The sequence below is a fragment of the Amblyomma americanum genome, chromosome 1, assembly GCF_052857255.1.
Source record: "Amblyomma americanum isolate KBUSLIRL-KWMA chromosome 1, ASM5285725v1, whole genome shotgun sequence".
In the NCBI taxonomy this organism is placed as follows: domain Eukaryota; kingdom Metazoa; phylum Arthropoda; class Arachnida; order Ixodida; family Ixodidae; genus Amblyomma; species Amblyomma americanum.
Genome location: NC_135497.1, coordinates 463585090 through 463605142, shown reverse-complemented (window position 1 = coordinate 463605142; position 20053 = coordinate 463585090). Strand labels below are relative to the sequence as shown.

The window sequence follows — 20053 nt, the reverse complement described above, 5'->3', positions numbered from 1 at the left end:
CAGAATTTTTGTAGCAAAAGACTGCTTTTGTTACCCAAAGGAAGCAAAGAAGCCCAAGACGGCGGCACGGCTCCTCAGATTCTCGGGGGAGCATGCATGCCGGAAAACATCGTTGAAGTCCTCAAGAAGAACCCTAAGTACAGCATCGAGCCGAGGATCCCGGAACGTGAGCTCCTTCCCTGAATCGACGGATTTCCAACAAAGCCGATGTGGAGAACGAAGAATGGTGCTCGCTCGACGGTGTTGACAGCCTCATCAGGACGGTACCTAGTAACGTACCTCTCCAATGATCTCCAATGAAACATGTCATAGATTTTTCAAGGACAATGACCTATGACTCAGTAGAACGTTCTTGCAGGCTAGTTTGTTCATTGCAGAAAAAAAGGTTAGTACTGCGCGAATTAGACACGACAGGATAACAGGACCACGACAACATAGGCGCAGACTTCCAACTGTTTATTCGACACCGAAAGGCAAACGCTATATAAGGAATGAACCTTAGCACATAACTATCATTGTCGTTCACACATATGCTGATTAAAATCTAGACCACACTGATAAAATTGTTACGTTGCAGCAGGGCCGATAAACCACCACAGAGTACTCAGTAAGCATGTCCGCAGACACTCCATGTCAAGAAAATGAAAAAATGAAAAAAGTAAGGAACCTAACAATCAACCTGAGTAACGAGGGCGAAAGATACGCGAAATGAGAATGCAGGTGATCCAACAGACAACAAGAGTAAAAACTATGAAAACGAGACAAAATCATGGTGTGAGATATGGAAAAACCAGGCATGAGAGCATGGAAACAACAAAGAACACGTGTAAAGGTGAAGATTAAAAGCAGGTGAAAGATTGGATTGAGGTATGAAAAAACGAGCATGACATGGACGGCAACAAAGAACAAGTGTAAAGGTGAGCATAAAATCTGATAAAACTACATTTTCGGCCTTAAAGTACATACAACCAGGAACAAAATTAGGACAAATGAAATAATTATATGTGGCCATCTAAAAACGCGATTTCACTCACTGAAAGCAAAATTGACGGAGTGCTGACGCATTTTTTTTTCATTTTTTACGATGTGATGGGCTTCAACCACTTCCATTTCCATCTTATCTCCCAATTTAAACAAAAAGTTAGTTTTGTGAAAGACTAGCTAGCAAGGTACTTTATTCTTGCCCTTGCTCTTCCCTTTACAGTTCTTACAATGATGTGCCAGATGACCTCCCATATTGTTCTTCACTGCCAAGTTATGTTCGCGTGCCCGTTCATTGAAACACCTACCAGTCTGCCCAATGTAAACTCTACCGCATGTGGGGGGAATTTTGTAATCAAGGCCCGAATCGCACTTTGTGAACTTCTTTTCGTGATTTATATAGCATGGCGGCCTTGTTCTCTTCTCTGTCGACAGCAAAGGACAGACGCTGCTCAGCTTGATCGGTGCCGAAAATACCATCCTGCCACCATATCGGTTCGCCACTTTTTTTATGTTGTGGGACACCCGGTATATATAAGGCATCACCTGCAGTGGCTTTCCTTGTTTTTTTTTCATTCTTTTTACGGCCTTTAAGCTTCCGTAACAGGCTTTCACACGCTGCGGTGATGAGGTGGGGCGGATAACCAGCTGCGCGAAAACGTTAAACTTGCTGGCTAAAGCTTTCTGCTAATTTGTGGCTGCATGATTTTTCTAGAGCAGACTGGCGGGCTAACATTGCGTTGGCACGTAATGTTATCCCGCCATGAAGGTCATCGGAGCTGAGTAGAGTCGCAAGATTTCTCAGAAACAAAAAGGGGGACCTTGAAGCTGAAGCACACCTCACACGGTTACTCTATTAAGCGCATAATACATCAGCTTCTAGCTAAGTGCTCGCCTTCTTGGCTTATACGTAAAAGCCACTGTGCGGCGATGAAGACAACGCAGTTGCGCTCTGTATACCTCTACCTTACGGGAAAGGAGGAGGCGCGTGGTAGCCTTGGGAGTTGAGAGAACCTTCTTGGTGATGGCAACAGCACTTGGTGATATGGAGCAGGCCCCGTCAGCACAGACGGTCATAAGAGAGCCTGGAGATAAGAGCGCAATGGTTCCTTTTCTCTCTGCCGTTTATGACTTTGCTTGGCAATTACGTGCACTAAACTCGATAAAAGCCTATTCGGCAAGCGCACTGCTCGCGAGTCCAGGAAGCTGAATACACCAGTGCAGACCAGTCGACCATCCGAAACGGTAAGTAGCCTTTTGCTGGTTCACGCTGTTATCATAGCTCAGGCTCAGGAGGGGGAGGAAACTGCACAGTGGAAAACAGGAACAGCTTGCAATAGTCCCGGGAAGAGAGTAGTGGAAGCTTACTCAAGTTGTTCAAGGAATAAAATACAAACTGGTGTGCCACACAACAGTTCTTGTTTTCTTTGTGTGTTTTTCTCGATGTGTTGGAAATGGCGCCGAAGGTGCATGAACGGCTCACCAGTTGGCAGCAAACTTTATCTCAATATTATAGCAACCTCGAAATTTGCAGGTTAATAAAAAAATTCCACCCCCCTGTTAGACAGGCACTGGTGTATGCTGAAGAAAAGGATGTGAATCATGATCAAATATTTTAAAACTTGCGATAACTCTATTTTCATGCCACCGGATCTTTGCAACGATTTGTCATGTTTAGCATTTCTTCAAAGTACTGTATTCAAAATCCGCGATCATATTTAGAGAAAATCGTAGAGCCATATGTCACGTATGTCCCTAAGAGCTATACGTTTATGGCTCATGCGGGTCCTCATGAACTCATACGTGCCTCATAGCTCAGTCGCAAAGCGACTGAGCTATGAGGGACGGCGTAGTGAAGGGTTCCGGAAATTTGAATCACCTGGGGTTCTTTAACGCGCAGTGACATCGCACAGCGCACGGGAGGAGTTCAGGTATAAAAACAATTCATGTTAGTTCTTGCGGGTGCGATTTCTGAAGATTGAAGGACATTCAAAGATTCAAATTCAGATAAAGCAATCCAAGTTTCTTTTCGTGCTAGCATTTAAAAGAACGCCGTAATTACTGCTAAAATGGCGAAAATTTGGCCTATATTGATGTTCTTGATGGTTGTTCTTGATAGTTCAACGCGCTTAACTTTTTACAAAACGAGACACAACACAACGAGGACACTGAAGAAGAAAAACTGATTTCTTTTCTTACCGACTGCCTTTCCGACTCCCTTTCCTCACATGCTATTGAACGCGCGCACCGTTTAGGTACCTTCAGTACTGATAAATGTCGTCCGGTAATTGCGAAATTTGTGAATTTTAAAACGAAAGATTTGATCCTCTCTAAGCGCAACAGCCTAAAAGAAAGCAAGATCACACTTACTGAAGATTATTCAGTCGCAACACGCCTCGCACGTAAAAAGCTTCTCGATTTTGCGAAAAGACAACCTGATTCTCCCACCTATAAGATGCGCTACAACAAGTTACTTATGAACAAGAAATGTTACATGTATGACCCAAACACAAACACCGTAATTAACATTGATACACGCAGCGCACGTGCCAGTTCAGCCTCTGCACCTAGCTCGGATCGCACGTCCTAGGCATGCGCGAGGGGTAGTGATCAGGCATCCACAGCATCAGTATCGGTTCTTTTTACTAACATCAGAAGCGTTCTTAACAAGTATAACTCTCTATCATCAGCTATCGACACTTGTTCCGCTAAAATCATCGCGTTAAGAGAAACTTGGCTCACTGCGCATGTTCGCGACACTGATATCTTTTTCGATGCTCATCACTTTTCGTTCTTCCGCTGTGATCGGGGCACGCAGAGAGGCGGCGGAGTGCTTCTCGCTATTTCAAACGATATCCCGTTATCATGTATACATGTGCAGACTAATCTAGAAATAGTATGGGCTGCGCTCACTCTTAATCACCTGAGGGTAGTGATAGGAGTATGCTACCGTCCACCTTCCTCGTCGCCTACGTTTAGTAACGAACTTACGATGCTATTAATATCGTCGCAACACGCTTTCCTTCATCCCCACTATTCTTATTCGCCGATTTCAATTTTTCGAACATAACATGGAATACCGACTCCCCTTTAATGTCCCCTTTCTCTTCTCAAGGTCGCGAATTTTTAGATGTGTGCTCAGTATTCTCGCTAGTGCAATTGTGCACACAAGCAACTAGAATAACTGACAGCGCGTCGAATACACTAGATTTAATCTTGACAAATTGATCTGACATAGCCTCACCTATTACATACCTTCCGGGCATCAGCGACCACTTGCCAATGCAATTTGACATTAACCTAGCCCCTCCAATTTCTAATCGAAAGAAAAAAATTATACGCGACTACAACAAAGCAAATTTTCATGCGATAAATAATGAGCTGTCTCTTTTTATCGATGTTTTCATTGATAGCTTTGGTAACCGTAGTGTTGAAACTAACTGGAGCTTGTTCACAACTAAAGTCTCCCAACTCATTGATCAATACATCCCTCAGCGCACTGTTACCACCCACGCAAACGCTCCCTGGTACAATAATCCCATTAAGCGCTTATCTAACAAAAAGAAACGCCTCTATCTCATCGAAAAGCTCTCCCCAACTAGTGAGCGTTGGCCTTCGTATGCGGCATCTTCCAACACGTATGTTCAGGCGCTCAAAGACGCTAAAAAGCACTTCCACTCGCATGTTCTTCCCTCTAAGTTAACGGCCAATGTGAAAAAATTATGGCTGGTCTTTAATCCTTCCACCGATGATAGCATCATTTTATCCGACCCGTTAGGCAACCCCATTCGTTCCGATATTTTTGCCACGATTCTGAACCACGCATTCACTGACAACTTTACAGCCATGTCTGATGTACATATGCCACCAACTCATCACTTCAACTATGTACCCATGCCACCTATAGCTGTTGCTATTCCTGGTGTCGATAAGCTTATTGATGCACTCAATGTTCATTACGCTCCAGGTTACGACTGCATTAACCCAAAGCTCTTAAAAAGCACTTCAGCTTATTCTTCCAGTATGCTAACCAAACTTTTCCAGCAATCACTTGACCAATCAACGCTGCCTACCGTGTGGAAAATCGGAAAGGTGGTTCCAGTCTACAAATCCGGCAGCAAAGCTTCCCCTAATAATTATCGTCCCATATCCCTTTCCAGTACTTGTTGCAAAATGCTTGAACATATAATATTCACCAACCTCGTTAACTTCCTCGAATCGAACTCCTTTTTTACGTCTGCGCAACACGGCTTTCGAAAAACTTACTCTTGCGAAACACAGGTAATATCGTTTACACATGCATTGCATCATATTCTAGACCTATCATCATTAGCTGACTGTATATTTATAGACTTTTCAAAAGCTTTCGACAAGGTATGTCACAAACTTTTACTTCACAAACTAAAACAATTGAATATTGACTGTAACTTATTGAAATGGATTGAATGTTTTCTACTTAATCGCTCACAATTTGTTTTTGCTAACGGTTTCAACTCCAGTTTTACCGAGGTGTCTTCCGGGGTTCCACAAGGTTCAGTTCTTGGACCCCTACTGTTTCTAATTTACATTAATGATCTTCCCTCTCTTGTTAACACTCATATTCACCTATTCGCTGATGATTGCGTTATTTTAGAGAAATAACCAACGCTAACGACGTTACATTACTTCAGTCAGACCTCAACACAGTTGGGCACTGGTGCAAAGATTGGTTGATGCAGCTAAATATTAACAAATGCAAAGTCATGCGTATATCAAGAAAAACTTCCGCCCCGCCTCACTACTACATTGATAACATCTCATTGGAATCAGTCTCGTCATATAAATACGTAGGCGTTCACATTTCTTCAAATCTTAATTGGTCTCTTCATACCGAGAACATAATTAAAATGCTAATCGCATGCTAGGCTTCTTACGTCGTAACTTTTTTAATGTCCCTTCGAATTTGAAAATATTGCTTTATAAAACACTAATACGATCTAAACTTGAGTATGCAACACCTGTATGGGACCCTGCCCATGCCAACTTAATTAATGATCTTGAGATGGTTCAAAATAACTCTGTACGTTTCATCCTTGCTAACTACAACCGTACAGCGAGTATAACTGCTATGAAATCTAATCTCTGCCTCCCTACACTAACATCGCGTAGAAAAGTGTTTCGTCTCGCCCTGTTCCACAAGCTGTTTCATCATCCTGCTTTATGTGATCACCTCATCCCCCAGCCAATTTATGCATCCCGTCGTATTGATCATAATCTCAAAGTTGGAATTGTGTCATGCAACACGAAATGCTTCTCGCAGTCATTCCTGTCGCGCACCTCACGTGACTGGAACCACCTTCCCGCAGATGTTGCTGGCATTGTAAATTATGAGCAGTTCCGCGTAGCAATAGCTAACACTGTATATCCAGATGCTTTTTAAATATTCTTGTAACCATCTGTATTTTCTCACTGTTTTCGAATATTTACCACTCCCCCTCTGTAATGCCACTGGCCCTGAGGGGTAATGTAAATAAATAAAGTAAATAAGTAAATAAAACAGCACCAACACAGAGCGCGAACTTAACACTGATTTTGAGTTCGCGCTTTGTGTTTGTGTTGTTTTGTATCGTTTTGTAAAAAGTTAAGCGCGTTGAACCGTCATAACGCCGTAATCGCCGATTATTGACGCAGGTATGTGCACGCTCATTCTCACAGCTTTTAGCTTGTGGCGAAGCTCGACGATAACGACGCCATGAGTGAGATTTCAGACCTGCCCTGCTTTCGCCCACGCATTTCCGTGCCTTGTCGAAGGCTCCGCAGGCTTTCTTTACCTTCGAAGGTGTTTTATCTCGTCCCTAAAGCAAGGGTTCCTGCCGCGAAAAAGGTACCACTCCCTCAATATGATGTCACAAAGCGGCACACTACTCAGCGTGCGCAGTGCAAAGAAGACTGAACGCCATCGCTCTTTAATCGGCGAATACGTCACCATTCCAAATGCTAGTACAAAAAGAATTCGTGCGCATGGCCACTATAGGTTATACACATTCGATCCCTTTAAGCTCGCCAAATAATGGAACCTTTGCAATTGCCCGCCCGCCTTAGAATAATATTAGCCCCGCCTGCAGAAGTTATTGTGCGCTGTCTTATGTGCTGTCGTTGTCCGACAACTTGCAAAACATGTTTTATTTCAGTTTAATTATGCGACTCAGAAAACGGCGGACGTATGCCACACTCAAAATAGAGGGCTGAGATAAAGTATACGCTTGAAGATTATATAAGATAAGCATATAACTTTGTCCCTGCTTCTCTGCAGTTGTCTCCAGCCTGCAGAAACAACTACCAATAAAAGTAACTTTCATATAATTTCGTGGTGGCTGTTATCCTCATCCAGAAAAACAACAGCATTTATGCTGGTGTTTGCAGTAGGAACAAGTAATGAAAAATAAACATAAGAACTGGTCTTCTAGAAGAAGCTGTTGAAGTGAGGATTTCACTCCGTGGGTGGCCGTAATATTTTCAGCGTAGACCTGCTCATCGTACAGGCAATGTGTGTGAACTCATCTCTGAACTCGCATCTCAAGCGTCCTACAGATCGTTTACAGAGAGCAGTTCGCTCTGTCCACGACAGGATGCTTCCCTATGAGTGCCGCCATTCCTGGCCTTCGGAGGCTTCGTTTGCATCATCTTTTTGCAGTGCGAACTATTGCTGCGCAGCTTCTATCCCAATGTCTGGTGACTCTTGAACAACCCGGCATTGGTACGGAGGTCGTGCGTATTGTTGAATTATCACGTAATGTTAACATTCTTGTGGTACAGTGGAGAAGAAAAGGACGTGCTTATTATATAGTGTGGGGGAGGGTACATCACTGCACCACAAGAAACCGTTTTATTTTTTTATGGGTGGGGGGGGGGGGGGCGGTCTTGCGACTTCATGCTGCTTTCTGAGAGAACAAAACGTTAATGTATGGTCCTACGGAAAAAAAGTAAACATATCGCTAACCCCCAACACCAGTTAATTTCAGCGCCGGCTTTAGCTACAGAAATGCCTGAACGAGCTGGTGATAAATTCACGGCAATAATATACCAGGTGTTTCAGGGAATACTCAAAATTTTCAATACTCAAAATTTTCAAAAATAGTCTTTTTTGGGTAAAAATATGGCCTCTGCGGAGAGAATTACCAGTGTTGGCGTACATCACAAAAACGGTGAATCGTCTTGAGTAGTAAGCTGGTTAACTAATTTTTCATAATTAACTTTTTAACTACTGGCGTTAGGCACCTAGTTTCAATTAGAGATTCGTAGCCGGTCGTTAGTAACAGCCATTTCAGTTTTTAGAATTTCATAAACGGGATTGTCCTCGGCGCTGTGGCTCGACAAAATTTGCCTTTTTTTAACTAGTTGCTTGCACTTGAAAGGTTGCTTCGCCTGCATGCTTTTCGAAAGCGCATGTATTTTGGCACGATGTAGCCAAATTTTGTTGAGCCACAGCGCCAAGGACAATCCCGCTTACGAAATTCTTAAAACTATAATGGGTATTACTAACCGCCTGCTGCAAATATCTTATAATAACTAGGCGCCCAACTGTACTAGTTCAAAGTTAATTGTTAAAAATTAGTTAACCAGCTTACTACTTAACACGATTCACCGGTTTTCTGAAGTACGAAAACAATGGCAATGCTATGCCGCAAAAGCCATATTTTTACCCAAAAAAGCCTATTTTTGAAAATTTTTGCAAGTATTCTATGAAACACTTGGTATTGCGCAGTTGTAATGTCACCTCGTTGTATCCGCGGTGTATTAATTTATGAAGGATCTCGTTGTGCTGTGGCTACTAGCGCAACCAAGTTCACAATTCATTGCGTAAAGAAAGAAGGACGGTGCGTGCATTTATGTAACCTTGCTCACTTTCGGCAATCACCGATCCAACACATCGAATAATGGATACTTTTTTTAGAACTTGGCAAGAAGTGCTTCTTGAGCTTCGGCATAGTGTTCACTCCACTGTTGTGCGCACTTGGCGCAAGCAAGCTGGAAGCGGCAGCGGAACTGGTTTGCGACAGTCCTCAGGGGAGGCGTTTCGACAATTCCCTCACCCGGTGCAAAGGTGAACAGAAGTAGGCTAATGCATGGGAAATTGGTGAAATTTATCTGAACAGGATTTTATATCTTTCAGCTTATTCCGGCTGGCTACGTCTGCGTGTCCTGTATTCCAGATAAGTTTACAATTTTACTTAGCATGAGAGCCCCAGTCGAATGTTGCTGAGCTCCTGAAGCAGCATTTGAACAACATCCATAGTCTTCCTTTAGAAGCAGGTATGCTAACGGACGATAAACTAGCAGTGAGTTTTAGCATCGCCTTACGCTAAACACGGTAACTACGGTAACTGCTACACTATGGCAAATGTGGCTAAGCAAGCCTGGCAACAATAGAGAGTTATAGCATATCGTTTCCGTGTTTACGTTACCGTTTACCGGGCCCGGTCAGTGACATCTGCGCATGCGCCGGCACTTGCCGGTCCGCTAGCACTTTACGGAATCTCCTTTAGCGTTGCAGAGAGTTAGCGTTCTTTCGTAAACAAACATGGCGGCGCACTGCACGGCCTCTTCGGACAAAATACAGCACCGCTGCGTTATTCGGCACCATTTCTCGCTATAAATGACGGCATTCGCTTTTAATTTGCAGGCTCTCAGTCATACGTCGAGGTTTGAGTAACAACTAGGCCATGTTTTTGAGATAATTTACCGATTTTTGAGCAGTTAAGCTTAGCTACATGTTGTGTACATACCCAAATAGCAACGACTGCACTGTAGCTCTTCAGTTTTTGCCCGATTTAACATTTTTCTATATTTTCATGAGTTTTTTCTTAAAAAAAGACTGGTGATATCTTACTATATTCATCAGTAAGTGCAGAAAATAAAAGGTTTCTCCAGCCCGGAGTTATCGCGCTTTAACTTACTGTCAATAGATGGCGCCACTGCGTTTACATCCAAACACATAAAGAAGCCACGATGCGGCACGGCAAACAGGTGTCGTAGCTGCGCTTTTTTACAGCTCTCGCAACGCAACATGCGTTGCGTATGCAAGCTTACTGAGGTCTACGTAGTGAAATTGTCTACTGGCCAGGTATAGGCCAAGGTGTCTAGCTTCACGGGCACATTTGAAAAGCCGCTGAGTCGGCTGTTAGCTTAAGTGTAGTCGGTACGTCTTTATATGCAGAGAAAAAGATTATTAAACTTCATGTAGCATCTCACTTCATAGAAATGATTGCAATGCATTCGTATTTTTGTTTGCAATAAAAGCTGGGCATCTGCCATTATCATCACTCGTTTTAGCCTTTCGGTAACTTTCTACGGGAGAAACGGTATGCTAAAACGTCTTGTGGCGTGCACCGCGCTAACCGGAAAGTCCGGCGTCCGATAACACTGTAGATGGTAACGTAAACACGGTAACGATATGCTATATGTCTCTATTAACAATGGTAAGGCGTTACAGTATTTTCCGTACTGCGTACTGGCTACGCTAAAACTGTCTGATCTCTGCTCAATCGTCCGGCGATCGCACCGGCGTGGAAGTTCGGTCGTGAATCTCGCGCGCAGTGCTGAGCGCCAAAATGTCGAACCCTGGAAAGCAAATTTTTGTGGCATTGCCCCACTTTTAATCTATGCGGATCGCAAAGAGCGTGAGGAGATGAATTGATTGAATAAATATGAACGTGCAGATAATTGACCGCGGTTTGTTGAGATTCCAGCCGATGCGGACAGGCTACCAGAAGGAAACAAGCAAATTAATTAGTTGAACCAAACAATTTTCAGTACCAACCCGTACTATGCGCAGTTTTTGCGCCGTCTCAAAGTCCGTTATCCACAGCGCCTTGCAGCCGCGGGCACCAGAGCATCGGCAGCCTTAGAAGAGAAGTCCTGAAGGCCGGCGATGGCGGAATGGTCACGTGATCAAATAAGGCGGCGGCCATGCTATCGCGCTGTGTAGCGTCTATAGTCACAAAATTATACGTACCAAGCTTCTTCGTAACGCCTGGCGCAAACGTCCCGGCAGTAATAAATTATTTGGTACATTTAGAATAGGGGAGCCTTTTCGGTTTGGGGAATAGAGAGCTCAACACGATTGCAAGACGGGCGAGTTGGTGATACATACTTAAGCGAAAATAGCGCAAAAGACGAGGACAAGGAAAGATTATCACAGGACCAGCGCTATATTACTCACAACTGAAGGTTTATTCACGGGAAGCAAGGAATATAAAGAGCGCAAACAAACAAGATAATAAAGCAAACAAACGTGTAGCTACGTGGTATCGAGGAAACGAACCTCACTGTCATGCAGGCATACCGACTGGCTGCTAACGCACGACCTAGTTTTTTCTTTATGTAAAAATCCTCCATAACCTCTCTAGTTAACTGCGTTGGGTGACTACAATACATCACTGTGATGAAAAGTAGGGATGCAAGATTTGCAGTCTCTAACGTGATCGACTAGATTAGTAGGTTTATTAGCCTCCAATATATTAGTATGCACAGTTAGGCGCGTGTTAATACAATGACCCGTCTGGCCAATGTATACTTGTCCGCAGGAAGAAGGAATTTAATAAACAACTCTTTCAGAGCAAGGAACATACTTAGTTTTATGTTTAATTTCACAGGTACTTTGGGATTCATTTTGACTTTCAGCCTGTCCTTCCAAAATAGCACACAACCTTTTAAGTCTTTTAGGAGCTGAAAAGGCAACCCCAATTTTATACCTCTTCGCCACTTTTTCAGGTTATGCGAAAGGCGGTGTACATACGGGAGAACTGCAACCTTATTCCTTTCCTTCACTCTTTCTGAACCAGGCACCGCAGCCGAAGACTGAAGTTCCTGGTCCTGTTGTATTCTTTCCCTGTCCTCGTCTTTTGCGCTATTTTCGCTTAAATAGACAGCCGCCAGTGCGGATAGGCAGGAAGACAACCGAAAGACCGCTATTAGCCAGTTTTAGCATGTCCGTACGGTAAACAGGGTAACTACGCTAACTGCTACCGCACGGCCAATGTCGCTAGGTTAGCCAGGCAACGGTAGCAACGGCAACACGTTACCGTATTTGCCGTACGGCGAACCGGCCACGCTAAATCTATCTACTGACCCGTGCCTGTGGACGGGCCTCCGCTATTACCCTGTGCTCCAATCCGATAAGATCACGTTCTTCCTTACGTCACTACGAGAGAGTTATAGCATAAAGAGATCCGCTCTGTGATGCGTTACCGCGGGACGTCACTGCGTATGCGCAGATCGCCCGGGGAGGGAGGGTGGGTGCAGATGGCGCCTGGTTCTGATAAGCTGATTTTAAGAGCAAGCAGCATCCTCAAGTTAGCAGGGACGGACAGAGCACCAAGTGCTTATCGCTGGTGACTCAAACACATCATCATCATCAGCCTGACTACACCAACTGCAGGCGAAGGCCTCTTCCATGTCTCTCCAATTAACCCTGTCCTTAGCCAGCTGCGCCCACCTGCGCCTGCGAACTTCTTAATCTAATCCGCCCACCTAACCTTCTGCCGCCACCTGCTAGGCTTGCATTCTCTTGGAGTGAACTCCGCTACCCTTAAGGACCACTGGTTATCCAGCTTTCGCATCACATGCCCTGCCCAAGCCCATTTCTTTCTCTTGACTTCAAATTGGACACCATTAACCCGAGTTTGTTTCCTCACTCACTCTGACCACTTCTGGTCTCTTAAAGTTACACCTATCATTTTGCTTTTCATGGCTCGCTGCGTTTTACTTAAGCTGAACCCTTTTCGTTAGCCTCCACGTTTCTGCCCCGTAGTTGAGCACCGGTAAGATACCGGTGTGGAACACTTTTCTCTATAAGGATATTGTTAAACTGCTATTCATGATCTGAGAGAACCTGCCTTATGCGCTCCACCCCATTCTTATCCTTCTAGTTATTTCCCTCTCATGAACCGAATCAGCTGTCACTACCTGCCCTAAAGTAGACGTACTCGTTTACCACTTCCAGCACTTAACTTTCAATTGTGAACTGCTGTTCTCTTGATAGACTGCTGAACATTAATTTTGTTTTCTGTATGTCATTTTTTTGACTGACTCTCCTCCTGTGCCTGTCTAAATCATTGATCATGCTTTGCAGTCCCTCTCCTGAGTGACTCAGCAGGGCAATATCATCAGCGAATCGCAGATTATTTAGGTATTCTCCATTAACTCTTATCCCCAACTGTTCCCAATTCAAGCCTCGGAATACCTCCTGTAAACAGGCGGTGAATAGCATTGGCGAGATCGTGTCTCCCTGCTTTTCGCCCTTCCTTACTGCAATTTTATTGCTGACTTGATATCGAGGGCTATTGTAGCTTTGGAGTTGCTATATATATCTTCCATTATTTTGTCATAAGGCTGTTCTACACCCTTATTACGCAATGCCTGTATGACTGCTAAGGTTCCCGCTCAGTCGAATGCTTTCTCGTAATCAATGAAAGCTATGTATAAGGGTTGGTTATATTTTGCGCATTTCTTTACCGCCTGAATTATAGTATAATATTATCTATTGTGGAATATCCTTTACGAAAGCCTGCCTGATCATTTGGTTGATTAATGTCTAAGGTTGCTCTATTAGCGAAACAACTTGTAGGCAGCGGACAGGGAGCTGATTGGTCTGTAATTTTTCATGTCCTTGGCGTCTCCTTTCGTATGAATTAAGAAAATGTTTGCGCTCTTCACAGCTTCAGCTATGGTCGCGTTCATTAGGCATTGCGTATACAGGGTGGCTAGTTTCTCTAGCACAATTTTCCCTCCGTCCTTCAATATATCTGCTGTTACCTGATCCCCACCAGCTGTTTTTACTTTTGCATTGTTCCTAAGACTTTCTTTACTTCATCTTTCGTTACTGGCGGGATTACGTATTGCTGTGCGCTACTGTTTCTCTCATTAACGCTCTGATCACATTGGATACCGCATAGGTTTGTGTAGGACTCTTCGGCTACTTTAAGTGTCTTATCCCTATTGCTAATGACGTTGCCGCCCTCGTCTCTCAAAGCATACATATCATTTTTACCTATGACTATTTTCCCCTTCACCGCTTTCAGGCTACATTCGTTCCTTAGAACATGCTCGATTCTCTCCATATTGAAGTTCCTTATGTCAGCTACCTTCCGCTTATTTATTAACTTAGACAGCTCTGCTAGTTGAATCCTGCCTGTAGGGTTAGACGCCGTCACGCTTTGGCGTTTCTTAATCATATCTTTCGTCTCCTGAGATAGCTTGCCGGTATCCTGTCGAACCTTCCTACCACCTACTTCTACTGCGCACTCTGTAATGATAGCTGTCGAATTATTGTTCATTGTATGAACATTAAGATCGTCTTCTTCAATTAAGGCTGAACATCTGTTCTGCAGCGATATCCTGAATTCCTAACTCGTTAATGGGCTTCCTCTTCACTAGATTTTTCCTTTCCCTCTTCAAGTCGAAGCTAGTTCAAGACCTTACCGTTCTGTGGTCGCTACAGCGTACCTTTCCGAGGACATCCACATCCTGAACGATGCGGGGTTGGCCGCATAGTATGAAGTCGATTTCATTTTTAGTGTCACCATTGGGACTTGTCCACGTCCACTTCCTGTCCTCTCGTTTGGAGATGAAGGTATTCATGAACCGTAAATTATTTTCATCTGCAAACTCTACTAATAACTCCCGCCTGCTATTCCTACAACCTATTCCATACTCGCCTACCGCCTGGTGGTCAGCGCCCTTTTTACCCACCTTCGCATTGAAGTCGCCCATCAGTACCGTGTACTGTGATTTTATTTCGTTCATTGCGAATTACACGTCTTCATAGAAACTTTTAACGGTCTGAGCATCATGGCTGGATGAAGGCGCGTAGGCCTACACCGCCTTCAGCTTGTACTACCTCGATGGAAAGAAACGCGAACAACGCGGCGCCAACACACCCCGCTGTTGGAATTTTTTTCATCGCGATTTTACCTTGGTGGTACGAAGAAAACGTTACAGTCGTCCTAGAATGCATCATGGACGAGTCTAGGGTCTTTTTGCTATCATCGAAGTAAAAGCGCTGTGAAAAGAAATTGAAACAGCGGAGCGTGTTGGCGCCAGGTTGTTCGAGTTTCTTTGCATCGAGGTAGTACCTCCTATTGAGCCTAATTACGATAGCTGGCACCCGCTCGTTCATAATATAGAGCTCCTCTACGTTGCCAGCTGTTACAGAACTCCTCTAAGTTGCCAGCTATACCCTGAATTATGAGGAATCCAACACCTAGTTCTCGTCTATTCGCTATTCCGCGATAGCCGCTATGTACCCGTCCTTTAGTAATTACGCCTCACACGACCTCCTAACTTCACTGAGCCCTATGACATCTCATTTAATTCCCGCTATATTTCCTCGAGCAGCACTGCTAGGCTAGCCTCACTAGATAAGGTTTTAGCGCTAAACGTTGACAGGTTCAGATACCAGTGGCGGCCTGTCCGGAGCCAGATATTCTTAGCACCCACCGCTGAGTCACAGGTCTGACCACCGCTTTGGTCAGTCGCTTCGCAGCCGCTGGGGACTGAGCGCCTAGGGTTAATTCGTTTGTTCATAGAAGGTTGTGGCCAAGTACTACACCCGGGTGGCCAAATCCTGTTCTGGTGATGGAGTGCTTTGTCGGTCCTGGTCACCGAGCTCAGGCCGCACCCCAGGCCTGCTTATTCAATTCCGTCGACACGCGGAGTTTTTTTATTTAAAACCCGGTGGAGAATTGCGCGGCACCGGGATTCGAGCCCCGGTCCTCTTGCACTCTTCGCCATCGTTGCATCATACTTACAGAGTGGGTTAGGGGAAACAAAAATAAAGCACGGCAACTGGGAGCTGCACTGGGCAGCACGAAACACGACCTAGACTGCAGCCGATGCTCCGCGAAAGGCTGCTTGCATTCGGGCGCTTCCACTGCTACGCTCGTTGCTTCTGTATTTTTGCACGTCTCCGTTTTTAATTTTTAGGTTTAGATCGTGCTAGAATTGCAGTTTTTTTTCTCCCCTTGCATTATATATGTGTAAACACGGCATTTCCTTCAAAGCCCATGTCAATGTTAAGCTCCGCTCAGTCACAGGTGAAAAAGGGCTATAATGGAGGGCGCAGAGAGTGATAGGCAGGTAGGAGTCGGGTTATTCCCAGGGCGCAAAATGTACGCAGTGCTGAGAGATACTAAATGCAAACTTTCACAGAATGTTGCAGGGCGCAAAGTGGTAGTGGTAGCGGCAGGGCTAATTGAGTCGTCAGTGGTGACACCACATAAATGGTGGAAATATTAGCTGAGGAAGTGGACGATATAAGCGCAGTAGCACAGCAAGTACAGGCCGTGATATGCACAGTACCGGAGCTGCAAGGACAAAACGAAGAGATTGACAAGGACGTGGAGACTGTTAATCGAGGGATAAGGAAGCTAAGCCTGGAGAAAGGCTTTGAAGTGTGTCACGAGTGAGTGCGAGACGCCGCGGCAAGAAGTCAAACCGCCAAAGAAACTACGGCACGCAGCGGACGAAACCGACATAGACACTGGGAGGGAACGGAGCAGACGGTGCAAAGTGCGCGCGTCTGCGCGGAAGCAATAATCGTTTACGTGGAGACGGAGGAAAAGCAGACGGCGTGGGCGCACAGCTCCGGAGACCGCAAGTGCGTGTGAATCCACGGCCACGAAGATACATGGGCGCAACGCACCCGCGGGGAGAGGAGAACGGTATGCAACGGCATCCCCTCCGTGCGGCCACCCCGAGTTGAGACAAAGGGACTCGAGCTTTGACGCCGGTGTAGGAAACACGCACCGAGGCTGCCCTCCTGGGCCGACGCAACCCCGGCAACGATCCGGACCGTCGAGACGCTCCTTCGGCTACGCTCCGGAGGCCCCGGCAAGGTCTCCTCTAGCGACATTCCTCACCACCAACCACTTTGAGTACCGATTGGACTGTTTTCATTATTCTACATTGACTCAAAAGACTCTAATTAGAACTATTTGGCCTTATTCTTACCACCACCTGCGCGTGGAAACTCTGACTGATTTGCGCATGCTTATCGATGTGATGTAAACCACCTTTTTATTATTCAGTTTTGCAGTTGATGTGCATTGTTTGATTAAATCTTGTTTTTGGAGACGTACACCTCTCTGGTTCTGACTCACGTTCTCGACAGATAGTGACAAAATTAATGGCGAGCCTGCCAGGATCCACTTTCGTCATTCTGTCTTGAACTTAATGTCAACACGCTTGTGTTCGTGCTAAAACCAGAGAGATGGACCTCCACAAGATTATGTTGAGAGCCGAAAAGCTCGGGTTCACGAAAGAGGAGACGATGTCTCTTTATGAAGAACAGAAAACGAGATACAAAGAAGAAAGGGAGTCGGCGCAAAAGGAGGCACTTGAAGCTGAAGAGAGAGCTAAGCGAATGGCAGAATTAGAAGAAAAGAGAATGGCACTCGAAGCCCTGTTTGAGAGACTTCGTGAGGCAAACCTGACGGTGAAGCCCACAAAGTGCGAGGTCGGATTTGAATCTGTGTCGTTTCTCGGACACGAGATAGGGATGGGGCGGATAGCGACGAAGCCCGATATTGTAGAAAAAATACAGGCGGCACCAAGGCCAACCACCAAGAAACAGGTGCAGTCCTTTTTGGAGTTGACTGGATTCTACAGGGAATTCATTCCGCATTATGCAGATATGGCTCTCCCACTGGTACAGACGACAAAGAAACGGGCGCCAAATACAGTAAACTGGAGTGACTGGTACCAGAAAGCATTCAACAAACTGAAAGAAAGCATGGCGCAACCGCCCGTCTTGCTGGCCCCTAATGTCAACAGGCAATTTGTTTTACGCACAGACGCATCAGGGACAGCTCTGGGCGCAGTGCTGATGCAGGAGGAAGATGGCATACTTTCACCCTGTGGCTTATGCTAGCAAGAAGCTTAGCTTATGCGAACAAAACTACTCGACTGTAGAAAAGGAGTGTTTAGCACTTGTGTGGGCATTAAAGAAGTTTCATTTGTACCTGTGTGGAACGCATTTTAGAGGGCAAACAGATCACCAGCCCCTACAGTGCCTGACAAAAACCAAATGGTCGAACGGAAGATTGATGAGATGGAGTTTAACTCTCCAGGAGTACGAGTTTCATGTCGAATACATAAAAGGGAGAGAAAACGTGGGAGCAGACTTCCTTAGTAGGCTGAACTAGGGTTGGCTTTCAGCGTGCGTGGCATGCTTGTGTACCCGCAGAAAAGAAATATCGATGCATGTACGTGCTTTGCTATGCTTTGTGTGTATATTGTATGAACAGTGCGGTTTCCTGTGACTTTTGTGTGTCCGTGTTTGTGCATATTACGCGAGTGAGCAGTTTTCCTCGTGGGAAAACACTTAAATGGGGGGGTACTTGTCACGAGTGAGTGCGAGACGCCGCAGCAAGAAGTCAAACCGCCAAAGAAACCACTGCACACAGCGGACGAAACCGACATAGACACTGGGAGGGAACGGAGCAGACGGTGCAAAGTGCGCGCGTCTGCGCGGAAGCAATAATCGTTTACGTGGAGACGGAGGAAAAGCAGACGGCGTGGGCGCACAGCTCCGGAGACCGCAAGTGCGTGTGAATCCACGGCCACGAAGATACATGGGCGCAACGCACCCGCGGGGAGAGGAGAACGGTATGCAACGGCATCCCCTCCGTGCGGCCGCCCCGAGTTGAGACAAAGGGACTCGAGCTTTGACGCCGGTGTAGGAAACACGCACCGAGGCTGCCCTCCTGGGCCGACGCAACCCCGGCAACGATCCGGACCGTCGAGACGCTCCTTCGGCTACGCTCCGGAGGCCCCGGCGAGGTCTCCTCTAGCGACATTCCTCACCAACAACCACTTTGAGTACCGATTGGACTGTTTTCATTATTCTACATTGACTCAAAAGACTCTAATTAGAACTATTTGGCGTTATTCTAACCACCACCTGCGCGTGGAAACTCTGACTGATTTGTGCATGCTTATCGATGTGATGTAAACCACCTTTTTATTATTCAGTTTTGCAGTTGATGTGCATTGTTTGATTAAATCTTGTTTTTGGAGACGTACACCTCTCAGGTTCTGACTCACGTTATCGACAGATAGGGACAAAGTGGCAGACAGAGAAGTCCATAGAGCAGGCTTTACGCGAGATGGCATCCATTTAGGAATTAGTAGAGATCAGCTGGCGCCTGGCAGACCGGCCATTAGCTTTTTAGAGGGTCAACGTGGTCTCCAGACGTAGGAGTAGGTGGAAGCGAAAAAGAGAGCGTAATAATAGATTCCGAGGCCAACAAAATGGCCACTGCGAGGTCCAGGAATAAAACTAGTAAAAAAAATTTAACAACAGGCTCACTCACATAAAGATGCAAGGAGGCAAGAACAGAGAGAAATGATTAGAAATTGAACAGCATATAAAGGAGGATCAAAGAGGTGTGTACGCTATATGCGAGAAGCATATGAGGAATCTAGAAGATCCGCCGTTTTTTGATGGCTACGTATGAGGTCTGCGCCGGGGCTTGCGTTCGGGAATGCAGTTCTGTGCTTAAGGGCAGAACTTTAGTCTAGATTAGAAGTAAATCAGAGAGCTGTTGGTAGATTGTGACTAGGCGCCCAGGGCAATGCCACCAACGAGGCAGTACAGGGCGATATAGGCTGGACATCGTTAGAAGCACGGGAAGCTCATAGTAAAATATTATATGAAGAACGCCTGAGGAAATTGAACGATAACAGGTTTTTATTTATTTATTTTGCATTTATTTCAGTCATGTACAATGGCTGAGGAGAAAGGAAAAAAAGCCGCGCACGCGGCTTGACAAGCTCCCATCTCCCGTAGCGGCTTGGCACGGCGATGACAGGCAGCAGTAAAACAATAACAAGAGAATGCATGAAAAAACAAATATGTACAATACCTTCATAACAGATCACCAGAATAGTCTCGGTACTGTTACACACACGCAAATGATAGTTTAATCACAGCACATGGATACTTAGTTTATTTTACAGTTGGATATGATTCATTGTTTTGTAAGAACATATTTCTGACAGCGTTATATGAAACGGAAAGAATGGATTGATT

The 20053-nt window shown here is 45.3% G+C and overlaps 1 protein-coding gene across 5 annotated transcripts in view; it reads left to right on the top strand.

Annotated features, from left to right (window-relative positions):
* The first annotated feature begins 2149 nt into the window (after positions 1-2149).
* The window catches only part of LOC144116039 (organic cation transporter protein-like), a 402188-nt gene continuing 384284 nt past the window's right edge, over positions 2150-20053 (top strand). For all 5 annotated transcript variants that reach the window (XR_013311687.1, XR_013311688.1, XM_077650703.1 and 2 more), the window contains exon 1: positions 2150-2226. The gene's annotated coding sequence lies outside the window, so the exon portion shown is untranslated. The remainder of the gene's footprint in view (positions 2227-20053) is intronic.